Genomic DNA, 27,111 nt, shown 5'->3' with positions numbered 1-27,111 from the left:
CTGCTTCTGTTTTCCTGATCTTCAATCAGGGCGTAGGCATGATCCAGGGAAGACAGGTAGGCAGAACTGTTATCCCCTATCGCGCGGGCATATTCCAGAATGGCCCCTTGTGTAGATTCAAGCCTCTCGACTCTATGGCCGATATGTTTAATGTCCTCCTTTATCTCAGTGAGCTCCTGCATCACCGGTTGTATCACGGACATGAGCGCTTGCTGCAGGAACCGCTTTGAGATAGGTTCAGCTGCTTCAGCTTGCGATCCCTCAGTAAGCGGGCTGTCCGCTCTCTCAGCTTCCTCCATGCCGTCCTCAGGATCCGGCGGCGCCATCTTAGGTCGCTCTGCTACCGGAGCTGCAGGTCGCTTATTAAAGTATTTCTCCATTTCGGAGGGTCCCCGTTCTTGCTTGAGGGGTTCAGGACGATCTTTGGGCAAATATTTACTGATTTTCCCCATAATTCTGCAGTCAAGACGCGAAATATACCACTTTGTGAGACTATGGAGAGGAGAGCTCTCTTCACATGCGGCCGGTCAGGACGCCGGTCAAGCTCCGCCTCCTATAGTAGTTATATTCTTGTACATAGGAGCAGTATTATAGTAGTTATATTCTTGTACATAGAAGCAGTATTATAGTAGTTATATTCTTGTACATAGGAGCAGTATTATAGTAGTTATATTCTTGTACATAGGAGCAGTATTATAGTAGTTATATTCTTGTACATGGGAGCAGTATTATAGTAGTTATATTCTTGTACATAGGAGCAGTATTATAGTAGCTATATTCTTGTATATAGGAGCAGTATTATAGTAGTTATATTCTTGAACATAGAAGCAGTATTATAGTAGCTATATTCTTGTATATAGGAGCAGTATTATAGTAGTTATATTCTTGAACATAGGAGCAGTATTATAGTAGTTATATTCTTGTACATAGGAGCAGTATTATAGTAGTTATATTCTTGTACATAGAAGCAGTATTATAGTAGCTATATTCTTGTATATAGGAGGCAGTATTATAGTAGTTATATTCTTGTACATAGGAGGCAGTATTATAGTAGTTATATTCTTGAACATAGGAGCAGTATTATAGTAGTTATATTCTTATCAATTGTCTTTTTATTGAGAAAGGTCAAGATCAAAAATACAAAGTTGACGTTCCATACACAATAGTATAAAAATAGGCATTGTATAACAACACATCTGGGGGAAGGCACCTCTTTTTACATTTTAAAGCCTGTGTTACAGATGTTATCATAACATAAAACCTCTTTTCACACATAAATAAAGCGTAATCAAGGCACTTAGTAGGCGCACAGGTAATACACATATTGCAGTGTTGTAATACCACCCTTGGTTAAGAATTTAGTAAGTGCAAGTACTACTTGTGTAGGGTCTGCAAGGACCTCTGGCATTTTGAGGCAACTGGCCTCACGAACATAAAACATGAAACCAGAATAACGACGAACAATAGATCTCTAGTTATTCATGGAGATAAAGCATTCTGTGATAGGTAGTCAGGTATGCAATGCAATAAGATATGACCGGGTCAATAGACCTTTATGAGATTGTTAACAGTGTTGACTCCCTAAATTGCAACCATGGCCTCCACATCTTAGTGTGCTTCTCATGAGTCCTGGACTCCCAGCTGGCTAACTCTTCCAGGCGTTGGATAAGGTCAACCTTGTGTATCCAGTGAGAAATGGTAGGGGGTTCGGTACTGAGCCATCTCTGAGGAATTAGCAGCCTTGCTGCTTGAATTAGTTGAGTGGCAAGACAGCCTCTAGATGGGGTAAGCGCCTTAGTAGGCAGCCACATAGTAGTTATATTCTTGTACATAGGAGCAGTATTATAGTAGTTATATTCTTGTACATAGAAGCAGTATTATAGTAGCTATATTCTTGTATATAGGAGCAGTATTATAGTAGTTATATTCTTGAACATAGGAGCAGTATTATAGTAGTTATATTCTTAACCATATTTCTTTTTATTATGGAAAGAAAAATCAAGGCCAGAGCCTGCACATGACATTACAATGTTGACAATAAAGCATCAGATGGTAGCCGAGCATACATGTCATGAGTAGGTATTACAAGCTATCATCGTCAATGAACAATAACTGACATCAAGTAAAAGGGGGAAGAGAGGGACAAGGACCAATCAGGGAGGGAAGGAGGGAGGGAAACACGGAAATGAAAAGACTTCTGCTCTATTATGCAAAATTTCTATGAACTTTCCACGGAGACCACAGTTTTAAGAAGCGAGAGCGTGAGTTAGTCTCCCAATGCGCAAGCTCCTCAAAACGGTAGATCTGGTCCACCTTGTCAGTCCACATGAGAAGAGTCGGCGGGGAATCATTTTTCCACAAAAAGGGGATGAGTAATTTAGCCGCTGTAAGCAGCATCGTTGGAAGGTTATGTTTAGCGGGGGTGAAAGAGCTATTGGGGCACCATAGTAGAACGAGCTTAGCGTCCAATGACATCTTAGTATTGCATATCTGATTAATCATTTCCTCAATTGATTTCCAAAACGGTTGGATCTTGTGACAGAGCCACCAAATGTGTGACAAAGAGCCAGTGCCTGAGCCACATCTCCAACATGCTGCAGGGACTTCCGGGTGTAGTTTGTGCAAAAACTCAGGTGTCTTATACCACCTACTAAAAAGCTTAAAGGAATTCTCTTGGATCCTCACACATCTATTGAAGCCGTGCGAGTGAGCCAAGATAAACGCCTTCTCCGGCTCTGTAAGGGATGAGGAAAGCTCCCGTTCCCAGGAGGTCACAAAACGCAGCTCCGGGGGTAGGGAGGAGAGTAATTCTTTATACATCTGAGATAATGGCCTAGGGGGGGGCTTGGTAGACAAAACCTTCTTTTCAAGCCAAGAGGGGGAGTTATTACCCGTGAAAGGTCCAATACACTTTCTAATATCCCTTTGGAAATTTGCTAAATGGAAAAAAGGTGCACCTTTGACCTCAGGGAGTTCCAATACTGAGTCACAATTTAAACTGCCATCCGGGAGAAGGACATCCCGCAGAGAAATATCAGCGAGCTTAGACCAAATCCCGGAGGGGTTCAACACAGCAGGGTGAATGTGGCTTTGAAGGAGGTTAAGAGGCATACCAGGATTGGGAAAGGTAAAAGTTTGAGACTGAACCATCTTGGACCATTCTACCAACATACCCTTCCAAACCGGGGAGGAATATTGGTGATTGGCAGAAATAGGCCTAATGCCCCACAGAGTAAGTAGCTCTTGGCTTGTAAATAGTGCCCTATCAAGACGGGAGCAAAGGGAGTCAGATTGGCGCGACATAGTCGCTACACACCTACAAAGCTGCACAGCAGTGTAATAAAGCTTCACATCTGGCATTCCAAAACCTCCAAACTTCCTATCTCTTGTGAGAACAGAATAAGCTATACGGGGTGATTTGCCATTCCACAAGAAGCGTGTAAACACTCTACGCACTTCAGTGAAATACGAGTTCGGTAGCCAAATAGGGAGTACTTGCAACAAGTAGAGGAATTTGGGAAGAATAAAAGTCTTAAGGTAGTTTTTTCTCCCTACCCAGGAGACAAATGGAAGCTTCAAATTCTGTAAGTGCGTACGGACAGATTTCAGGAGCGGTATATAGTTAAGAGAAGCCAGATCCTGAACATTGGCCGATATATGAGTCCCCAAATACGTAATGTCTCTGGAGGCCCAAGTGAATGGAGTTGCACGCTTAAGAGCAGTAATCACCGCCTGTAGACAGGAAATGTTGAGTGCCATGGATTTCCCATAGTTAATTTTAAAATTGGATATAAACCCAAAGTCTTCAAATATGTCCAATAGTTTGGGCAATGCTTCTTTAGGGTTAGAGGTCATGACTAGGAGATCGTCCGCGAATGCTGCAGTAACATGAGTATAGGAACCAATCCGGAGGCCTTTAATATCTGGGTCCACTCTTATTTTACACAGGAGGGTCTCCATCACTAAAATAAATAGTGCAGGAGAGAGGGGGCACCCTTGCCTCTTCCCATTAGTGATGCGAAATGGTGGCGACAAAGCGCCGTTAACTTTGACCCTGGCAGAGGGGGACGAATATAAAGTATATATGGCTGCAATGAATTGGTCTGGGAGGCCAAACCTCGACAGGGTCCGCGACATATAATGCCAACTGACCCTGTCGAAGGCCTTTTCCGCATCAGTACTCACCAACACTAAGGGCTTAGAGGATCTTTTAGCCCAATTTACAAGATGGAGAAGCCGTATCGTATTTTCCGACCCCTGTCTGCCATGGACAAAGCCAACTTGTTCTTCATGGACAATGTCAGGAAGAACTTCCTGAAGCCTTGTAGCCAAGATCTTCGCCCACCACTTCACATCACAATTAAGCAACGAGATCGGCCTATAGTTACTGCAGCAAGTCGGGTCCTTATTCTCCTTATGCAGGACAGTGATGTGTGCCAATAAAGAGTGAGGAGCTAGGGAGCCACCAGAAAGAAGGTAATTACATAAATCCCTGAAACGGGGGATTAAGACGTCCTTAAAGGACTTGTAATAAGTAATAGAGAAACCATCTGGGCCCGGGCTTTTGCCCGAAGGGATGGACGCGAGCACCTTATGAATCTCAGAATCAGTAATGGGTCTAGTTAGCTGTGATGCCTTGGTTGAGGATATAGAGGGAAGGTCTAGAGTCTGTAAAAACTTATCTGTGGCCTCTGAAAGATCGCCAGCAGTGGCTCCCTCAGGGGAAGGTAAGTTATATAAAGCTTCATAGAAGGCGCAAAATGTCTTAGCAATATCAGGAGTGGATTTGTGCATTTTACCCTTGGGGTCCTTAATAGAGGAAACAAAGGAGTCAGAGAACTGCTTCTTGGCAATCGCCGACATCAGTCTGTTTCCTCTATCCCCATGTGCATAGGCTCTAAATCGTGAGCGCAGGACTAATTTAGCTGAAGTGACATTTAATAGGTTTTTTAAGCGTACTCGGGCTTCAGTAAGTTCCGTCATATAGTGTTTGGCCTGTGACTCCTTGTGGAAGGATTCAAGGCGAGCAATCTCCGCTAGCAAAGCATCCACTGCCTGCGTCCTTTGCTTCTTCATATGAGCCCCCAATGCGATAAGCTCTCCCCTTAGTACTACCTTATGGGATTCCCACAGTATAGAAGGAGAAGGAGGAGGATCAGGTGTGTCGTTAAGCTCAAAAAATTCGGAAATCACAGCCTTGATCTTGCAAGCGTGGGTGGGATCCAAAATCAAGGTGTCATTTAGACGCCATAAGCGTTCTTTTCTTTGTGGTCCGGACAGGGAGAGTTGAATGATTACAGGAGCGTGATCAGACAGTGTGATACTGCCAATCCGGGCCCCAGAGACATTACGTATATGTGAGTCAGATAGGAACAAGTAATCCAATCTATGGAAGGACGACTTGGCATGGGAATAAAATGTATAATCTCGGCCATTGGGATTCAAGGTACGCCAGACATCTCGGACCTTCAATTTTCTCAGGGAGGTTTTAAGCCGTTTCAAAAGCCTATAAGACACAGACGGTCTACCCACTGAGGTGTCCACCGCCGGTTCCAGGGCCACATTGAAGTCACCCCCTAAGACTAATAATCCATCAGAGAAAGTTGATAGCAAATCAAGGGTCTGAACGAGCCATGGTACTTGGCCCCTGTTGGGCGCATAGAGATTGGCAAATGTAACTGGTGAATCACCCAGAACCCCCTTTACAAAAATGAACCTACCCTCCGGATCCGCCGAAACAGAGGTGTGTTTAAATGGGAGATTTTTGTGCAGAACCACACTGACTCCTCTACTGGCAGAATCATGCGTACTATGAAACCACTGGACAAATTTCTTAGGGGGGAGGTTGGGGATTTTACCTGTTCTGAAATGAGTCTCCTGCAGAAAGGCCACTGAGACTTTATCCCTCAGAAGGAGAGAAAGGATTTGGGACCTTTTGCATGGCTCGTTCAGCCCATGAACATTTAGTGAGGCGACTACAATGGAAGACATGACAGCAGATGTTCAAAGGAGAAATAGCGTAATATACCCATGGAAGTGTCAAAGAGCGCATAGTATGTATGAGCAGAGTAAGGAAAATGAGGAAAAGAAGGGGAGGGGGAAACAAAAAAAAGGGTAAGAAAAACATCAATCAACATGGTAAACTGGCTATATGCCAGCTCAGATAGAGCATACATCCAAAAAGGAGTGAGTGCTTCACCTATCACCATCCAAGACAGGGTTGGACTGGCGAGGGGGCAGGAAAAGCACCCTATGGTCTATAACAAAAAGAGACCAACAACAGAAAATGCGTCCAGCACCGGTAACGATCCGGTCATTACCCTTCAGGGGGGAAACCAAGTTCTCAGTTCAGAGATAACGTTCAGCACAAGATAAAGAAGCCGTACCCTTCTTCCATGACATCGTATTCCAACAGCAAACGTGGAAAAAACAAATAAACCAGGCCCAAAAAAGAGCAGAAAGAGAAGCCAGGTGCTCCTCTAGTTATATCAAAACTGGAGGATGTTAAGCATACATCTTTAAGCCTGGTGAAAAAAGGTGACATCGCAGGCCTTCCAACTTACAGTAAACATAACGTAAATCAAGTGGGGGCCCTCTCCATCTTGCCTCTACCCGGGCGCTCCGGTCTGCCTGATGCGGCCTTCTGCCAGGCCGAGACACGTGGTGGAGCAGGTAGGGGGCCATCTTGGTCGGCCGGCAACCAGGAAGGAATATCCACCGGAGGGACATCCAGCGAATTCCAGACCGAAGCGAGGTCCGCAGGAGACCGAATGGTGAGTACTTTACCGTTCCTGGAGACAGCCAGTCCAAAGGGGTATAGCCACCGAAACGGCGTAGATGTTTTCCTCAGGACATCCAGGAGGGGCTTCAGCAGGCGTCGCTTCGCCAAGGTGGATGGCGCCAAATCTTGGTACATCTGAAATGGTGTGCCGTCATACTCAAGGACATCCATCTCTCTTTGTTTCTTCAAGAGGGCCGCAGTATCCACGTAGCTTAAAAGGCCGCAGATGACGTCACGTGGGGGTTCTTGCGGCTTAGGCCTGGGGCGCAGCGCCCTGTGTATCCGCTCTACTACAATGCTGGCCGCTCTCTCAGAATCTAGCAGCATGGAGAAAATTTCGCGTGCCACTGTCGGTAAGGCCTCGGCCGCAATCGATTCAGGTAGGCCGCGAATTCGGATGTTGCGCCTTCGGCTGCGGTTCTCCTGATCCTCAAGCTTAAAGAAAGCTTCATTCAGTAAGGCCTTATGAGTCGCCAGCACCTCCGATGCTTTGCTTTCATAGGATATGATAGATTCTTGCGCTTCTTCTAGCGCGACCACCCTCTGGCCTAGATGCCTCAGGTCATCTTTTATATCAGAAAGATCCTGTTTAATCTGTGAAAGGGCGGATTCCAGAACCCGTCGGAGAGTCCGCTCTGACATAGGTGGTTCTCTGGGTCTCCTTTCCGAAACATCGGAGCCGCTGCATGCATCTGAGAGATCTCCTATATCGGAGTCGTGCGCAACAGATTCCGCCATATTGGGGCCTTTCTGTGCCACAAGCCTCGGCGTTTTCCGGAGGAATTTCTCCATCTCGGGCTGTTTGGAGTGCCGCGGGGTCGTCTCTGCACTTCCTCTAGTCTTGTCCTTGCCAGGTTTCCCCATAATATAGCAAAATTATAGGCTTAATTAGGGCAAATGAGCCGGAATGCTGGAGGAGCTCAAGCTCGTGCGGCCATCCAGCAGCGTGGCTAGGCTCCGCCCCTATAGTAGTTATATTCTTGTACATAGGAGCAGTATTATAGTAGTTATATTCTTGTACATAGAAGCAGTATTATAGTAGCTATATTCTTGTATATAGGAGCAGTATTATAGTAGTTATATTCTTGAACATAGGAGCAGTATTATAGTAGTTATATTCTTGTACATAGGAGCAGTATTATAGTAGTTATATTCTTGTACATAGGAGCAGTATTATAGTAGTTATATTCTTGTACATAGGAGGCAGTATTATAGTAGTTATATTCTTGTACATAGAAACAGTATTATAGTAGTTAGATTCTTGTACATAGGAGCAGTATTATAGTAGTTATATTCTTGTACATAGGAGCAGTATTATAGTAATTATATTCTTGTACATAGGAGGCAGTATTATAGTAGTTATATTCTTGTACATAGGAGCAGTATTATAGTAGTTATATTCTTGTACATAGGAGGCAGTATTATAGTAGTTATATTCTTGTACATTGGAGCAGTATTATAGTAGTTATATTCTTGCATATTAGAGCATTGTTATAGTAGTTATTTTCTTGTAGGAATGAGCTGACCGCTGGATGTGCAGAATTGAGGAGTTCGTCTGAACTTAATTTCAAAGTTTGGTTCGGGTTCCGAACTTGACCCCGAACAACAAACCCCATTGAAGTCAATGGGGACCTGAACTTTGGGGCACTAAAAAGGCTGTAAAAAAGTCATAGAAAGGGCTAGACGGCTGCAAAAAGCCCCAAAGTGGGTGTAAAAGCAGTACAATTGCCCTTCAAACAATTGTGGATAGGGAAATAACTTAAAATAACATTTAAAAAAAATGAATAAAAAATAACAATCTTGAACCATTATTATAACTATTGTATTTCCCTGTGACGGTGGCAAGTACAGTTTTTTCACACAAAGAAAATAGGTAAGTCTCACCGACCCAATTAATTGGCTGAATAATTACAAACCGGATTCCCAAAAAAGTTGGGACACTAAACAGATTGTGAATAAAAACTGAATGCAATGATGTGGAGACGGCAAATGTCAATATTTTATTTGTAATAGAACGTAGATGACAGATCAAACGTTTAATACGAGTAAATGTATAATTTTAAAGGAAAAATACGTTGATTCACATTTTCACTGTGTCAACAAATCCCCAAAAAGTTGGGACAAGTAGCAATAAGAGGCTGGAAAAAGTAAATTTGAGCATAACGAAGAGCTGGAAGACCAACTAACACTAATTAGGTCAATTGGCAACATGATTGAGTATAAAAAGAGCTTCTCAGAGTGGCAGTGTCTCTCAGAAGCCAAGATGGGTAGAGGATCACCAATTCCCACAATGTTGCGCAGAAAGATAGTGGAGCAATATCAGAAAGGTGTTACCCAGCGAAAAATTGCAAAGACTTTGCATCTATCATCATCAACTGTGCATAACAACATCCGAAGATTCAGAGAATCTGGAACAATCTCTGTGCGTAAGGGTCAAGGCCGTAAAACCATACTGGATGCCCGTGATCTCCGGGCCCTTAAACGACACTGCACCACAAACAGGAATGCTACGGTAAAGGAAATCGCAGAATGGGCTCAGGAATACTTCCAGAAACCATTGTCAGTGAACACAATCCACCGTGCCATCCGCCGTTGCCAGCTGAAACTCTACAGTGCAAAGAAGAAGCCATTTCTAAGCAAGATCCACAAGCTCAGGCGTTTTCACTGGGCCAGGATCATTTAAAATGGAGTGTTGCAAAATGGAAGACTGTTCTGTGGTCAGACGAGTCATGATTCGAAGTTCTTTTTGGAAATCTGGGACGCCATGTCATCCGGACCAAAGAGGACAAGGACAACCCAAGTTGTTATCAACGCTCAGTTCAGAAGCCTGCATCTCTGATGGTATGGGGTTGCATGAGTGCGTGTGGCATGGGCAGCTTGCATGTCTGGAAAGGCACCATCAATGCAGAAAAATATATTCAGGTTCTAGAACAACATCTGCTCCCATCCAGACGTCATCTCTTTCAGGGAAGACCCTGCATTTTTCAACAAGATAATGCCAGACCACATTCTACATCAATCACAACATCATGGCTGCGTAGAAGAAGGATCCGGGTACTGAAATGGCCAGTCTGCAGTCCAGATCTTTCACCTATAGAGAACATTTGGCGCATCATAAAGAGGAAGGTGCAACAAAGAAGGCCCAAGACGATTGAACAGTTAGAGGCCTGTATTAGACAAGAATGGGAGAGCATTCCTATTTCTAAACTTGAGAAACTGGTCTCCTCGGTCCCCAGACGTCTGAGTGTTGTAAGAAGAAGGGGAGATGCCACACAGTGGTGAAAATGGCCTTGTCCCAACTTTTTGGGGATTTGTTGACACCATGAAATTCTGATTCAACATATTTTTCCCTTAAAATGGTCCATTTTCTCAGTTTAAAGTTTTGTTCCGTGATTTATGTTCTATTCTGAATAAAATATTAGAAGTTGGCACCTCCACATCATTGCATTCAGTTTTTATTCACGATTTGTATAGTGTCCCAACTTTTTGGGAATCCGGTTTGTATTATATATCCCTGTGATAGTGGCAAGTAAAAGTTTTTTTCAGCCAAAAAAAAAGGTAGGTCCAGGGGCGGACTGACAACTTATGGGGTCCCAGGCGGAGATTATGGGGCCCCTGTGTCCCCACCCACCCTCAAGCCACACCCACATATCGCACCGCCCACATTACCTATAAATATCAATATGTAAATCCCAGAGAACCCTTTTACCTTATGTTACATAGGACTGCAAAAATACCCAGGAGCCAAATTAAATTTTTAGTTGTCGAATTTAAAATACATAAATTAGGCTACTTTTACACTAGCGTTTTTGCTGGATCCTGCAGGGTTCAGCAAAAACACTTCCGTTACTGATAATACAACCGTCTGCATCTGTTATGAAACGGATCCGTCATGAACTCCAAGACGGATCCGTCATGAACTCCATTGAAAGTCAATGGGGGACGGAACCAATTTCTATTGTGTTAGATCCGTCTTGCTCCACATCCCAGGACGGAAAGCAAAATATAACATGTTGCGGTTTGCTCTCCGGTCTGGGAACGCAACTAAACGGAACGGAATGCATTTTGGAGGATTCCGTTCTGTTCCGTTCAGTTTTGTCCCCATTAACAATGAATAAGGAAAAACTGAAGCATTTTATTTCCGGTATTGAGACCCTATAATAGAACTCAATACTGGAAAACTTTAACGCTAGTGTGATAGTAACCTTATAATAAAAAATTCCACCTTTCATTCTCAAAAGGAGCTGTCTAAAATTAAAAGTGGAATCTGGTTGCAACTAAGCCAGTTCTACTTTACACCAGTTTGATAAATGACCCCCAAATGTCCCTATGGTGTCTACAGCAATTATAATGTTCCCTAGAGTACCCCCAGTAATAATAACACCCAATATTGTGCTCCAGGTAATAATAACTGTATAGTGTCCCAGAAAAATAATGTCCCCTAATATGTCCTTGTAATAGAAATGCCCCAATAGTTCCTGCCCAATAGCGACATCCCCCACAATGTCATCACAGTAGTAATTGTCCCCCACACTGCCCCCACAGTAGTAATTGTCCCCCACACAGCCCCCACAGTACCAATTGTCCCACACACTTCCCCCACAGTACCAATTGTCCCCCACACTGCCCCCACAGTATTGATTTCACCCACACTGCCCCCACAATATTGATTCCACACAGACTGCCCCCACAGTAGTAATTTTCCCCCACACTGTCCCCACAGTATTAATTGTCTCCCATACTGCCCCCACAGTATTAATTGTCCCCCACACTGCCCCCACAGTAGTAATTTTTCTCTCACACTGCCCCACAGTATTGATTTCACCCACACTGCCCTCACAATATTGATTCCCCACAGACTGCCCCCACAGTAGTAATTTTTCCCCCACACTGCCCCCACAGTATTAATTGTCTCCCATACTGCCCCCACAGTATTAATTGTCCTCCACACTGCCCCCACAGTAGCAATTTTTCCCCCACACTGCCCCCACAGTATTAATTGTCTCCCATACTGCCCCCACATTATTGATTCCCCACAGACTGCCCCCACAGTAGTAATTTTTCCCCCACACTGCCCCCACAGTATTAATTGTCTCCCATACTGCCCCCACAGTATTAATTGTCCCCCACACTGCCCCCACAGTAGTCATTTTTCCCCCACACTGCCCCCACAGTATTAATTGTCTCCCATACTGCCCCCACATTATTAATTGCCCCCACGGGATTATTTTCCCCCACACTGCCCCCATGTAGTAGTTTGCTCCCCATGTAGTAATTTGCCCCCTATTGTCCCTTCAGTAATATGTATCTTTGCCTCCTGTGCCCCCCCAGTAATGTCCACCAAAGTTGGCTTGGCACACAAAAAAATAAAATAAAAGCCAATACTTACCTGTGTCCTAGACTCCTGGCGCTCACTTGTAGATAGACAGGCGCGCGGCGCACGTCACTGTGCTGCATTCCAGGATAGGCGCGTGATGGCGTTATCGTCGCCGGGAATACTATAGGTAATATCGCTATTCGCAACGCTGCGCCAGCTGCCGGGCCCGGGTGAATAACATGGCTGCATGGCTGCGGCGGGCCCCCATCTGGGCCGGGCCCTCGAACCACGTTGAAGTGCCCGACCGGTCAGTCCGCCTCTGGGTAGGTCTCACCGAACTAATTAACAGGCTGATTAACTATTATATTTCCCTGTGACAGTGGCAAGCAAAGGTTTTTTCACACAAAAAATAGGCATGTGTCACCCACACAATTAACAGACTGATTATTATTTTTCCTTGTCACTGATGCAAAGGAGTAGGATTACACCAAACTAAAATGGTAACAGGTCACCCTCGGACTAACAGCACTATTAAGTATGGTCTTTCTGTCTCACTGGTGCAATGGAGCTGTATTGCACCCATCAATAATGCCTACAGGTCACCAGCACACTTATTATAAGTAATAAAGGCCTAACACTGTCCCTCACTGCAGCAGCATCCTGTCCCTACTCTAGTTATGTCAGAATGGCGGTGCACCATGTGATCCGGCATTTATATATATATTTTTTTTAACAGTTTTTATTAAGTTTTCAAATATTTGAAGAATAAACATACAAACAAAGGCAGTGTCGCACTGCTACCATTAGTATCCATTCTTACAAGTGCAAAATTATTTATCAGTTGTAGTGTCAATGAACATGCAGAGGCTGACAAAAGCCCAACTAAACTAGGAGTATTAGCCGACCGCCTACGTAGGGTACAATAGCAGCTATCCCCGAGAGAGCCTTGATATTATAGACTGATATGGTCCCTAGTGGGCTCTCGGGGTAGATGCCACAATATCTTCTCTTTCCTAATGTACAGTGCTACTTCGTGGAAGTGAATTAGAGAACAACACAGACAAATAAAGAAAAGACTAGAACAAAAATGGAGATGCTCAGGAGTATCTGGGCTCTATGATCCCCCTCCACCCGGTTCAGGATAGTAGAACCAGTTTCTAGGAAAGTGTCATCTGTTGCAGATATGTTAATAAAACTTTCCCACACCTGAAAGAAATGTTCAACTTTTTTGTCTTTTTGATGTGAAGCCTCCACCCAGTCCATACGCATGATATAAGATAAGTTTCTCGAAGAATAATTTAAAAGGGGGAATTGTGGGCTGTAACCCGAATTCCAAAATTGCCTTGGTGCCTGCTACTGCCAAAAAGTGTAGCAATTTCCTACATCGCGGGGTGCAGATGTATTTATCATTATCCAAATAACCGAACAACGCCCAAAGTGGGTCGCGTGGAGTAAAACTGGTCAAGTGTGTGTTAGTGAAGGTGATGATTTTGTCCCAGAACTTTCTTATCATTGGACAGTCCCATAGACAGTGGTAAAGTCCTGCGTTCAAAGTCCCGCATTTAAAGCAGTTGGGGGTGTCATATATACCCATTCTAAACCCCCTTCTCGGAGTGAGATATGATCTGTGACAGATTTGTAGGATCATCTCTGTGTATCTTGCTATGGGTAAATGTTTGTATGAGAATTCCAATGCCCGGAGTATCACTGATGGGGTGGCTTGTGGTACCTCTGTCTGCCATCTAGTCATGGGGACTGTGGATGGGGAATAGTCAAATGGTACATGGAGGAAGTTATAATTTGTTGATATTTGTTTCTTCCCCTCATTGGGGTTCGAGAACCATTTTTTTAAGTATGGACTCCACTCAAATTCCGTCAAGGCGGAAATCACTCCAGTGATGTAGCTTTTTGCTTGTAAGTACAGGAAAAAGGGAAAAACTATGTGTGGATATTCCTTCTGCAGGTCCTGGAGTTGTTTAACCGTTCATGTTTGCGTGTTTATAAGTTTGTCAATGTTGGTGATGCCTTGCGATTTGTCAGAATATTTATGCTGTCTCCGATTGACAGTCTATATTATTTATGTGAATAAATTAGAATCTGTAATGAAGGAGATTCTAATCTATTATTATAAATACCAAGCTAAAATGAGCTCGTGATCTGCGCTAAGTTAGATGACAAAAAGAATGCGGTGATATATCAAAATATATATTTATTAAATAATAATATGCAAATTAATACAGTTGCAAGAAAAAGTATGTGAACCCTTTGGAATGATATGGATTTCTGCACAAATTGGTCATAAAATGTGATCTGATCTTCATCTAAGTCACAACAATAGACAATCACAGTCGTTTACACTAATAACACACAAAGAATTAAATGTTACCATGTTTTTATTGAACACACCATGTAAACATTCACAGTGCAGGTGGAAAAAGTATGTGAACCCTTGGATTTAATAACTGGTTGAACCTCCTTTGGCAGCAACAACTTCCACCAAACGTTTCCTGTAGTTGCAGATCAGACGTGCACAACGGTCAGGAGTAATTCTTGACCATTCCTCTTTACAGAACTGTTTCAGTTCAGCAATATTCTTGGGATGTCTGGTGAGAATCGCTTTCTTGAGGTCCTGCCACAGCATCTCAATCGGGTGGAGGTCAGGACTCTGACTGGGATGCTCCAGAAAGCGTATTTTCTTCTGTTTAAGCCATTCTGTTGTTGATTTACTTCTATGCTTTGGGTCATTGTCCAGTTGCAACACCCATCTTCTTTTGAGCTTCAGCTTGTGGACAGATGGCTTTAAGGGGTTGTCCGAGTTATGGAAAAAAAATACATAGTACTGAAAATCTGATGGGCAGCAATATATAACTAAGCTAACCAAGTTTGATGCAAAAAAAAAATATATATTTCCTCATTTCCCTGGTTCTTTTCTGGCCCTTTGATTACATGCAATAAAAACAATCTCTGCCCCTCCCCCTGCACTGCTAAAGGAGTGGATACAAGAGCTGCCCTGAGTGACATGTCTGCCTGCTGGGAGACTCTGCAGCATGTTGTATGTGTAGGACTACAAGTCCCAGCTGTATAATGACAATGCTAAGGGAGTGAATACAAGAGCTGCCCTGAGTGACATGTCTGCCTGCTGGGAGACTCTGCAGCATGTTTTATGTGTAGAACTACAAGTTCCACCTGTAAAATGACACTGCTATTGTCACTGCTGCAGATACCCAGTATGTGCAGCTGAAGGGGTTAAGAATCCTAGGAGAGAGAACAGACGGCAGTGAAGGGGGGCATGGCCAGCACAGTGACGTCTCGTTTACAGGCTTGAAAAATAAGTTTATCAGAGCAGGGAGAGAAGCTGACATCACAGGTCATGTGACCCTCAGTGAAATCTGAGAAACTAGCCACTGGAGATAAAGTGAGTTAATTGGAAAGCTGTTCCATTTGCCCAGTTAGGAACATAGAAAGAATAAAAAAATAACTCGGACAACCCCTTTAAGTTCTCCTGCAAAATGTCTTGATAAACTTGGGAATTCATTTTTCCTTCGATGATAGCAATCCATCCAGGCCCTGACGCAGCAAAGCAGCCCCAAACCATGATGCCCCCACCACCATACTTCACAGTTGGGATGAGGTTTTGATGTTGGTGTGCTGTGCCTCTTTTTCTCCACACATAGTGTTGTGTGTTTCTTCCAAACAACTCAACTTTGGTTTCATCTGTCCACAGAATATTTTGCCAGTACTGCTGTGGAACATCCAGGTGCTCTTGTGCAAACTGTAAACGTGCAGCAATTTTTTTTTGGACAGCAGTGGCTTCCTCTGTGGCATCCTCCCATGAAATCCATTCTTGTTTAGTGTTTTACGTATTGTAGATTCGCTAACAGGGATGTTAGCATATGCCAGAGACTTTTGTAAGTCTTTAGCTGACACTCTAGGATTCTTCTTCACCTCATTGAGAAGTCTGCGCTGTGCTCTTGCAGTCATCTTTACAGGACGGCCACTCCTAGGGAGAGTAGCAGCAGTGCTGAACTTTCTCCATTTATAGACCATTTGTCTTACCGTGGACTGATGAACAGCAAGGCTTTTGGAGATACTTTTATAACGCTTTCCAGCTTTATGCAAGTCAACAATTCTTAATTGTAGGTCTTCTGAGAGCTCTTTTGTGCGAGGCATCATTCACATCCGGCAATGCTTCTTGTGAAAAGCAAACACAGAACTGGTGTGTGTTTTTTTTATAGGGCAGGGTAGCTGTAACCAACACCTCCAATCTCATCTCATTGATTGGACCCCAGTTGGCTGACACCTCACTCCAATTAGCTCTTGGAGATGTCATTAGTCTAGGGGTTCACATACTTTTTCCACCTGCACTGTGAATGTTTACATAGTGTGTTCAATAAAAACATGGTAACATTTAATTATTTGTGTGTTATTAGTTTAAGCAGACTGTGATTGTCTATTGTTGTGACTTAGATGAAGATCAGATCACATTTATGACCAATTTGTGCAGAAATCCATATCATCCCAAAGGGTTCACATACTTTTTCTTGCAACTGTATATAAGAAAATTGGTGACAATTGAAATTCAATCAATGATATGCAAAATAGTAAGAAAGTCAAAATAATCTAAAGTATATATATATATTCACTACTATGCCTTAGTATAACAATACCCCTCAATTATATTTTAAATCAATTTGATAACTGATTTCTCTCAGGCGACAAATGTCTGATTAAATTCAAATCTGGTTTATCTTTTATCTATACAGATATATATATATATATATATATATATATATATATATATATACACAGTACAGATGAAAAGTTTGGACACACCTTCTCATTCAAAGAGTTTTATTTATTTTCATGACTATAAAAATTGTAGATTCACACTGAAGGCATCAAAACTATGAATTAACACATGTGGAATTATATACATAACAAAAAAGTGTGAAACAACTGAAAATATGTCATATTCTAGGTTCTTCAAAGTAGCCACCTTTTGCTTTGATTACTGCTTTGCACACTCTTGGCATTCTCTTGATGAGCTTCAAGAGGTAGTCACCTGAAATGGTTTTCACTTCACAGGTGTGCCCTGTCAGGTTTAATAAGTGGGATTTGTTGCCTTATAAATGGGGTTGGGACCATCAGTTGCGTTGTGGAGAAGTCAGGTGGATACACAGCTGATAGTCCTACTGAATAGACTGTGTAAGAGAATGTCTGGAGTGGTAGTGGATCGAAGATACGTACCACCGGGGGTCGTGGCCCTGGTGGAGTAAGAGCAGGGTGGGTGTCTGTTCCCCACGGACCACCACGGGTGGACGGGTTTCAGTTGTTGGTGTCAGTCTACACTGATCCTGGCAGGTTGGTTATCTCTGGCCTTAGTTGGGTAGGGAAGGAGTTAATCCTTCACTATGCTTGCTGGGTGTGGTCTGCCTGCTACACCCAGGGCTGTGAATATAGGTTTGATGCTCACTGACTGTGGTGCTGCTGATGAAGTGTGGTCTCCTGTCTCACTGCAGGAAGCTGTATGGGAGGCTGATCGCTCGGTCGGGCTGAGCGCTGTAGTCCGCTCGTCTACCAAGGACTGCCCAATTGCTGCAGGCTCAGCGAAGGACCAAAAGAAGGGATCCTGTGGCCGGAGCCAATCCCTTGTCCAGGCCGACACGTGGCCTGTCTAACTTGCATGAACTTGGACAAACCCGCCCCATGACAAGGTGTAGTACTGACCACGGATGTGAGAGACTGTGTGAACAGGCACCAAGACACCTGCAGTGTTTGGGGATCCTTTGTGGGAGGTGGGGTTTATGGACATTGCTGTTGTGTGAATTGCACAGTTTTGATGTGATGCACTGGAGTGAATAAAAGAGCACGGTTTGGACACAAAGCCTGTCTCCTGAGCCTCTATACTGCCACCGCTACCATCTGCCTACCAGAGCAAACCCCCACAACTGTTAGAATTTGTATTATGGCAAGAAAAAAGCAGCTAAGTAAAGAAAAACGAGTGGCCATCATTACTTTAAGAAATGAAGGTCAGTCAGTCCGAAAAATTGGGAAAACTTTGAAAGTGTCCCCAAGTGCAGTCACAAAAACCATCAAGCGCTACAAAGAAACTGGCTCACATGCGGAGCGCCCCAGGAAAGAAAGACCAAGAGTCACCTCTGCTGCGGAGGATAAGTTCATCCGAGTCACCAGCCTCAGAAATCGCAGGTTAATAGCAGCTCAGATTAGAGACCAGGTCAATGCCACACAGAGTTCTAGCAGCAGACACATCTCTAGAACAACTGTTAAGAGGAGACTGTGTGAATCAGGCCTTCATGGTAGAATATCTGTTAGGAAACCACTGCTAAGGACAGGCAACAAGCAGAAGAGACTTGTTTGGGCTAAAGAACACAAGGAATAGACATTAGACCAGTGGAAATCTGTGCTTTGGTCTGATGAGTCCAAATTTGAGATCTTTGGTTCCAACCACCGTGTCTTTGTGCGACGCAGAAAAGGTGAACGGATGGACTCTACATGCCTGGTTCCCACCGTGAAGCATGGAGGAGGAGGTGTGATGGTGTGGGGGTGCTTTGCTGGTGACACTGTTGGAGATTTATTCAAAATTGAAGGCATACTGAACCAGCATGGCTACCACAGCATCTTGCAGCGGCATGCTATTCCATCCGGTTTGCGTTTAGTTGGACCATCATTTATTTGTCAACAGGACAATGACCCCAAACACACCTCCAGGCTGTGTAAGAGCTATTTGACCATGAAAGAGAGTGATGGGGTGCTGCGCCAGATGACCTGGCCTCCACAGTCACCGGACCTGAACCCAATCGAGATGGTTTGGGGTGAGCTGGACCACAGAGTGAAGGCAAAAGGGCCAACAAGTGCTAAGCATCTCTGGGAACTCCTTCAAGACTGTTGGAAGACCATTTCAGGTGACTACCTCTTGAATCTCATCAAGAGATTGCCAAGAGTGTGCAAAGCAGTAATCAAAGCAAAAGGTGGCTACTTTGAAGAACCTAGAATATGACATATTTTCAGTTGTTTCACACTTTTTTGTTTTGTATATAATTCCACGTGTGTTAATTCATAGTTTTGATGCCTTCAGTGTGAATCTACAGTTTTCATAGTCTTGAAAATAAAGAAAACTCTTTGAATGATAAGGTGTGTCCAAACTTTTGGTCTGTACTGTATATATATATACATAATCAACCTTACCGGTCTAGAACTGAATACAGTTCCTTGGAGATGATACCGTGTTTTCACCAGTATATTTTCAATCTCCCTGGATTGGATTAGGTTTTATGATGATGCTGCAGGTACACCCCAATCTTATTCCAAAAGAGATACTATACACAACGTATGGTTAATTGAATATATATATGGAAATATATTAATTAATTATCCTATAAAATATAGGTAAGGTTATACTATACCAAAAATGTCAGCTAGCAGAAATCAGTTTCAATGGTTCTAAGATGGCTGCCTCCAATGGCTGAAAAGGTGGTCAGGGCTGGATCTGATGGATTAAGATGTCTTCTTCAAGATGACCATCCCAAGTTGATTCAAGAAGAAGATGATGCTGATGATGATGATCTGCCACCTTATGATCTGATCTGATGATGGTTTGATCCCCGTCCTTCTGTCAGCTCATACCATATTTTTATCCTATCTAAAATGGGACTGGTCTAGTTTAAACAACAACTAGTGACATCATTTTATAACTAATAGGACCTCCCCTAGGGATTTTGCAATAAATTCCTTAATTCTAGTCTACCACCAGATGGCACCAGAGGTCCACGTACAAATTTTCTAATTAATTTGGATTTTACTTATTAACTGATTTTAAAAACAGGATTTTGAATGTCTAACAGGGAAATAATGAACTGTTGACTTTCACCCAGCACTCATATATACACTTTGTTAACTTCCAGTCTAGTTACACAATCCAAAGTCCTACCCTATTCATGGATTATTCCTGTCTGTTTGGGAACCACCATAAGTGTTACTCAGCCATTGTCTCTGTGTAAATTGATTGTTTGTTCTTGAACATTTGTGTCTACAAACCCAAGAACAGGTCTCCTAAGACTGAAGAAATTTGTTATCTTACACCTTAAAGCTAAGAAGAAATTCGCCCCTATATCGTATATATATATATATATATATATATATATATATATACACACCGGGTGGGCCATTTATATGGATACACCTTAATAAAATGGGAATTTTTGGTGATATTAACTTCCTGTTTGTGGCACATTAGTATATGTGGGGGGGGGGGGGGGACTTTTCAAGATTGGTGGTGACGATGGTGGCCATTTTGAAGTCAGCCATTTTGAATCCAACTTTTGTTTTTTCAATAGGAAGAGGGTCATCTGACACATCAGAGTTATTTGGAATTTCACAAGAAAAACAATGGTGTGCTTGGTTTTAACGTAACTTTATTCTTTCATGAGTTATTTACAAGTTTCTGACCACTTATAAAATGTGTTCAACGTGTTGCCCACTGTGTTGGATTGTCAATGCAATCCTCTTCTCCCACTCTTCACACACTGATAGCAACACCTCAGGAGAAATGCTAGCACAGGCTTCCAGTATCCATAGTTTCAGGTGCTGCACATCTCGTATCTTCACAGCATTTCTCCTGCAGTGTTGCTATCAGTGTGTGAAGAGTGGGAGAAGAGGGTTGCATTGACAATCCAACACAATGGGCAGCACATTGAACACATTTTATAAGTGGTCAGAAACTTGTAAATAACTCATGAAAGAATACCGTTACGTTAAAACCAAGCACACCATTGTTTTTCTTGTGAAATTCCCAATAAGTTTCATGTGTCACATGACCCTCTTCCTATTGAAAAACAAAAGTTGGATTCAAAATGGCCGACTTCAAAATGGCCACCACCCATCTTGAAAAGTTTCCCCCCTCACATATACTAATGTGCCACAAACAGGAAGTTAATATCACCAACCATTCCCATTTTATTAAGGTGTATCCATATAAATGGCCCACCCAGTATATATATATATATATATATATATATATATATATATCACATCTAATTATTAAAACCCACACAATTTTAAGACATATCATATATAACCTTAAATCCATACATATGAGGATTAATATAAACCTTACAATGAATAATAAAAATATATTCTTTCTATTTACTGAGAATTACCAACACTCAGCACATTCCTAATCCAGTGTCTTATCTGGGTAAATACATTTTATTAGACCAGTCTACATTTTTTTCTCAGATTATGCAAACCCTAGCAGACTATGCAAACTATGCAGACTATGCAAACTCTCCTAAGTTTTATAAACAAAAGTCTTTACACATATCTAATCTCCAGTTAGTGGATCTAAGTTCACCAGGGTTTGAACTTATATTAACCTCTTGAATAAGACAAAATCATATACAGTACAGACCAAAAGTTTGGACACACCTTCTCATTCAAAGAATTTTCTTTATTTTCATGACTATGAAAATTGTAGATTCACACTGAAGGCATCAAAACTATGAATTAACACATGTGGAATTATATACATAACAAAAAAGTGTGAAAAAACTGAAAATGTGTCATATTCTAGGTTCTTCAAAGTAGCCACCTTTTGCTTTGATTACTGCTTTGCACACTCTTGGCATTCTCTTGATGAGATTCAAGAGGTAGTCCTAGGGGTTTCTGGTTTTTTGGGGACAGAAACCCCTAGGTATGTTATGATCTTATCTTTCCATGAAAATGGGAAGGCCCTTGTCCATATCGGTCTCCTAGGTCCGCTCACTAGTAGTGCTTCTGTTTTGTCCAGGTTAATGGTATATCCTGATAAAGTACCAATATCCTGGATCTCAGCCAATAAAATTTCGAGTGAATTTTTGGGGTCGGAGATCATCAGCAGGACATCGTCCGCAAATGCTGCCGTTCTCATTTCCGTATTACCTATCGTCACCCCACGAAAGCTATGCGTGGATTGAAGATGGTATAGGAGCGGATCCAGGGACAGATTAAACAAGATTGGGGAAAGGGGGCATCCTTGTCTCGTGCCCCTAAAGAGGTCAAGGACTCCCGAGTTTTTCCCGTTAATAGTTATCATAGTCATAACATCAGTATATGTAATAGTTATGAATTGCATAAATCCGTTGCCAAAGCCGCGGACATCTAGGAGGGTTTGTAGGAAGGGCGAAGACACTTTGTCGAAAGCCTTCTCGGCATCTAAGCCGAGAAGGCGTATTTGTGGTTGTGTGGGGTCCTGAGCCGCTACTGTGGCTGCTACTAGTAGAAAATAGTAGAAAAACGGCTCCAGAAAGCAATTTTCATCCTCTTAAAAACTTCTCCTTTAATTCATAATATTCAACAGCAGATACAGTCACTTCATATGCAGTGCTCGTTTACGCGTTTCAGACAATACGTCCTTAATCATAACATGGTATCATGGTGGAAAGCATGATTTAAATGCTACACTTGTCCCACCTCCCTGCAAAGAGGGGGGGGGGGGAGATCCTTCATTGGTTAATCCACCATGGTACCACCTGTTATCCATTTGCATATAGATTTCATGTTTCCTTCACACTAGGATTTCATCCTACGCCCTATTAACCTCTACCACTCTTGTTCCTCTGCATAACACATTACGGGCTTGACATGCTAGACATTAGTGCATGGCCAGGACCAGAAAACGCACAGTGTGAACGGTTACATGTTACATAAATAAAATAACAGGTAATAACAACCCACATTTGGTTTCTCACCACATAATATTTAACTAATATTTGTTCTGTATGCACCGGGTAAACCAGTGTGCCTGACCCTGGATGAATATATCTAATAGTGATTTGGCATCTATGAACGCCTGTTTTGTTTAAGGTGTGGGGGATTCTGAATGGGCTTTCTGAGCTGACAGAAGGTCGCAATGTAACGTGTTAAAACGGTCCCTCGCCTTTTTTTTCTTGTGTGCTATGTAAGCTATTACATGCCCACGCATATCCGCCTTGGAGGTTGACCATAGCAATGGGGTTTCTTCAAGCTGCACGTCATTGTCATCCAAGTAAATTGTCCATTTGACCTTTAAGATATGTTCTAAAGTCCTCTGACTCAGAGAGGTATGTGGGGAACCTCCATAGGCAGGATCTTATTTGCGGTTGCAAGGCTTGAGTCATGACCGTAACAGGTACATGGTCCAAAATTAATATCGGATGTATAGTGGTATCCAGCAGGTTATCCAGCAGAGTGGTGGAGGTCAGAATCAAATCAATTCATAAGAATGAATCATGGGTTTTGGAGTAGCAGCTATATTCTCGAGTGTTATCGTGGATCGTTCTCCATATGTCACATAAATGTCACCGGTCCATTAGTTGTAGTATCACGTAGGAAGCCGGTGAGGTTTATGATCTGTGGCGCGATCTGTCTAAGTGTGGATCTAATGTGGCATTAAAATCTCCTGCTATTATGAGCTTGTGTGACGCTTGATCGGTGAGATATTTTGGTGAAAAAAGCTGGGCTCGGGGAATTGGGGGAATATATGTTAAGTAGGGAGTATGGTACTCCTTCTATCAATATGTCCAAAAGGAGGTAACGTCCCGCTGGATCTATTGATGAGTCCTGTATCTCATATGTTAGCCCACGTCTGAACAGAATCGCTACTTCTCTGAATTTAGAGGTGTGCAAAGCTGTCAGACACTCAGAGAGCCAAGGGGCCTTTAGTGTAGACTGGGAGGAAATCTTCCAGTGCATTTCTTGGAGAAATATAATGTCTGGTTTAAATTGCTTAAGGTGTGTCACAACTTTCCTTCTCTTAGTTTGGGTATTTAACCCTGCCACATTCCATGTGAGCAGTTTTAAATGTGGTGAGGTGTTGTAGGTGGGTGTGGTGGATTCAGGTGTGGTACTCATCTGGCCAAGGGGGTATACGGTAGTTATCGGAAGGATCAGTCACGTTGAGGACCTCTCCCACCCGTCCCAGTGAGCGAGCACGAATGGCGTTACGCGGTAGAGGAGGGGGTCCCAGGTCCCGAACATCACAGTTAGCAATCTGAAATGCAGAACACAACTTGTAATAAACAAAAATAAACATTAGTGGATGTCACGTGGCATCCCTTGGTAAGGCATTGAAATGCAATTCGAAAGGCAGAAAAAGAGAACAATTGAGGTTAGGAGGTTCTCCCCCCAATGTGTGACGAATGTTCATCCCGCATCTGGTTGGCCGAAAAATCTTCTGGCGTCCTCTGGGTCGTCGAACAGGTGCGTGCGGCCCTCGTGTTGAACTCTGTAGCCTTGCCGGGTACAGGAGCTGGAAGCAAATGTCGCGGTCATGGAGGTAGCTGCATATTCCCACGAACGCTTTTCTTTTCTGTGTCACCATTGCCGAAAAGTATTGGAAAAGGAGTATTCTCTGGCCGTCTATCACCAGTTGTCGTTGGACGTATTTAGCAATTGCAGGTCTAGGGCGACCCCCCTTGGTCTCTAGGTGGTCCTATTCTGTGTGCCATCTCTACTATAATAGGGTCAGCCAGCAGGTTAAGCTGTAAGGCCTGCCAAATTTTTTGCGCCAGATAAGCTGTTAGCGCCTCCTCAGTAACAGACTCCGGAATTCCCACAAATCGGAGATTGTTTCTCCTGTCTCTGTTCTCCAGGTCTTCCAATTTTTCTCTAAGCAGCGTCTCTGTGGCTTCGCACTGTCGTAGTGAGGCCAGCGCCGCCTCCATATTAGTTTTTCCTGTGACCACTCTGTTTTCTAGGTCTGCGATCCTTTGTGTATTAGCAGTGATCTGGGCCAATGCAGAGTTAATAGAGGCGTGTAGGATGTTAAATCTTTTATCAAAGAGTGGGAACAGTAGACGGGTCACTTCTTATGCCACTGCCTGTGCATTGTTCTGGGGTGACTGAGGAGACGGGCTGTGTGGAGGCGAAGGATTTGGTGGCATGATATCATCTGTTATCATTTCTTGCGAGGAGACTGACGACTCTGGGGCCTGTCCCTCCGCTCGGGACGACACTGTTTATTCCTCAGCATAGGTTTATTGGAGACTTTAGTTGGTTGAGATTTGGAAGCCATTTGACTTGGCTGCGTCTTGCGTTGCTGTCTCTGTGGTTGGGGTCCCAAAGGAATTAGTCCTTTCCTGTGCCCTGTGCAGGGAGGGTGAGGGCGGTCAGTCAAGGGGGCCTTAAGAGAACCAGATCTTTACATTGGGAGGGTGGGCCTCTCTTTTACTGGAATTGTTTATAGCATTTGACCGCTGGAAAAGTGAGCGATTGACAAGAAGTTGCTCAGCGTTCTGTGCGGTTGTACGCATTTATTTTATTTTTTTTTAATCTTTATTAATTATATTAAATACAGATATATCAAAAAAGCAATCTTTTTCCCATTTTCTTATTCGTTACAGTATAAAGAGTAAACGTCAATATACAATTACATACCCCATTATGCCTTCCCTGTTGCTTGGTCTTCTCCTGGAGGGGGGGGGGGGGGGGGTGAGGAAAATAAAAAATTGGGAGAAGCAGGACGGTTGTACGCATTAATAGGTTAATAGATGCGCCAGCTTCCTCACTGGAAAATATTGGGATCCCACTTGGTCAGGATTCTTGCAAGCGTGGGGAGTAACAGAGGGTAGTGACCTGGTCCAGATAGGAGCAGCAGACTGTGATATGCCCCTGGTCAGTGGGGTTTCAACGTCCCAGGGTCTGGTGACAGGCTTTATGGGGCAAGGTCGTGTGGTCCTCCCCACCTGAAGTGTCCAGGCCTCCGTTGGTGGAGCAAAGACCCGGCGTGCCAATGGAGGCGCACGTGGGTGGTTGAGATCTGTCGTGTAGGCCCAGGCCTCTTCCTCAACACAGACATAGATGTGAGAGTGCATCTGTAGCTCGGTGCCACCTCGGCCGGGGACACTCACGTGTGGGTAAGTGGACCGGTTCACCTGATCATAATGGAGAGCTTTATCAGTTGGCGAAAAAGATCCGCAGCTAAATTTGACTGTTATGGGTTAGCGGCCACACGGCGTGTTCGCCCAGTACAATATTTATACCAGTAGGAATAAAAAGCTAAGTTTGTCCATAAAGAGTTGCAGGAACATCAGTATTAGTATTAGATGGTGTTATACCGTAATACACCACTAGGTGTCACAGTTAGCTCAAAAAGTCTAAGTGAAGGGAACTTCGGCATGGACGGGGAAGCGCCACCTTGAAAGTACTCACAAGTCCCTCATACTGCAGGTAAGGTACCTTCTTCACTCCAAGAGGGAGTTCTGTGTAGGATCGCCGATCTCCCTGGCAGATGCAATATGTCCCAGCTGCTGGTATTGTACAATGGGGTTAGGAGGGTGCAGGCCTCGTGGTGAGGGTTTTCTTAAGGGCCCTGGTTGTGGCCCTTGTGCTTCCTCTCCTCCTTGGGAAACCGCCCACTTGATGTGTTAATGCGGGTACCGACTCTGTTGCTGGCCCCTGACGATCGGGGTTGAAGGGGCCTTACGGCAGGGAGCGGGTGCGAGCCGCAGCCGTGTGGTCCAGCGGCCTATATGAGTGCCGTTTAGCTCACTGCTGCAGACTTCAGGGCAATGTTATCTGTCGCCCTCCATATCTATGCATCCTAGAAGGTTTATCCTGTCGCCCGATGGCGGCAGATTATTTAGCTGCCAAGGAGGACGCTCTTAAAACGCGGCCATACTTGATGTCCCGCCCCCGGAAGTCCCCGTGATCAAAATAAAGCCTTTCAATTAGCTTTATTTAAACTACGAACAATGAACCAATGGGCCAAAATCATTGTTTGGGTTTGGAACCCGGTCACCAACATGTCCTATACGGTCCCGAAAGTGGCAGTCCGGGTTCACTCATCACTACATAAGAGCAATAATATAGTAGTTTTAGTTATATTCTTGTACATAGGATCAGTGTTTTAGTAGTTATATACTTGTACATAGGAGCAGTATTATAGTAGTTATATTCTTGTACATAGGAGCAGTATTATAGTAGTTATATTCTTGTACATAGGAGGCTGTATTATAGTAGTTATATTCTTGTACATAGG

General features: G+C 43.4%; 1 protein-coding gene across 3 annotated transcripts in view; it reads left to right on the top strand.

The window, feature by feature from the left end:
* The window catches only part of LOC122920664 (fatty acyl-CoA hydrolase precursor, medium chain-like), an 85,591-nt gene that overhangs the window by 5,895 nt on the left and 52,585 nt on the right, over positions 1-27,111 (top strand). The gene's annotated exons all lie outside the window — the stretch shown is intronic.

This window comes from Bufo gargarizans, chromosome 10 (genome assembly GCF_014858855.1).
Source record: "Bufo gargarizans isolate SCDJY-AF-19 chromosome 10, ASM1485885v1, whole genome shotgun sequence".
NCBI lineage: Eukaryota > Metazoa > Chordata > Amphibia > Anura > Bufonidae > Bufo > Bufo gargarizans.
The sequence above is the reverse complement of the archived record's forward strand: the minus strand, read 5'-3'. Positions and strand labels throughout refer to the sequence as shown.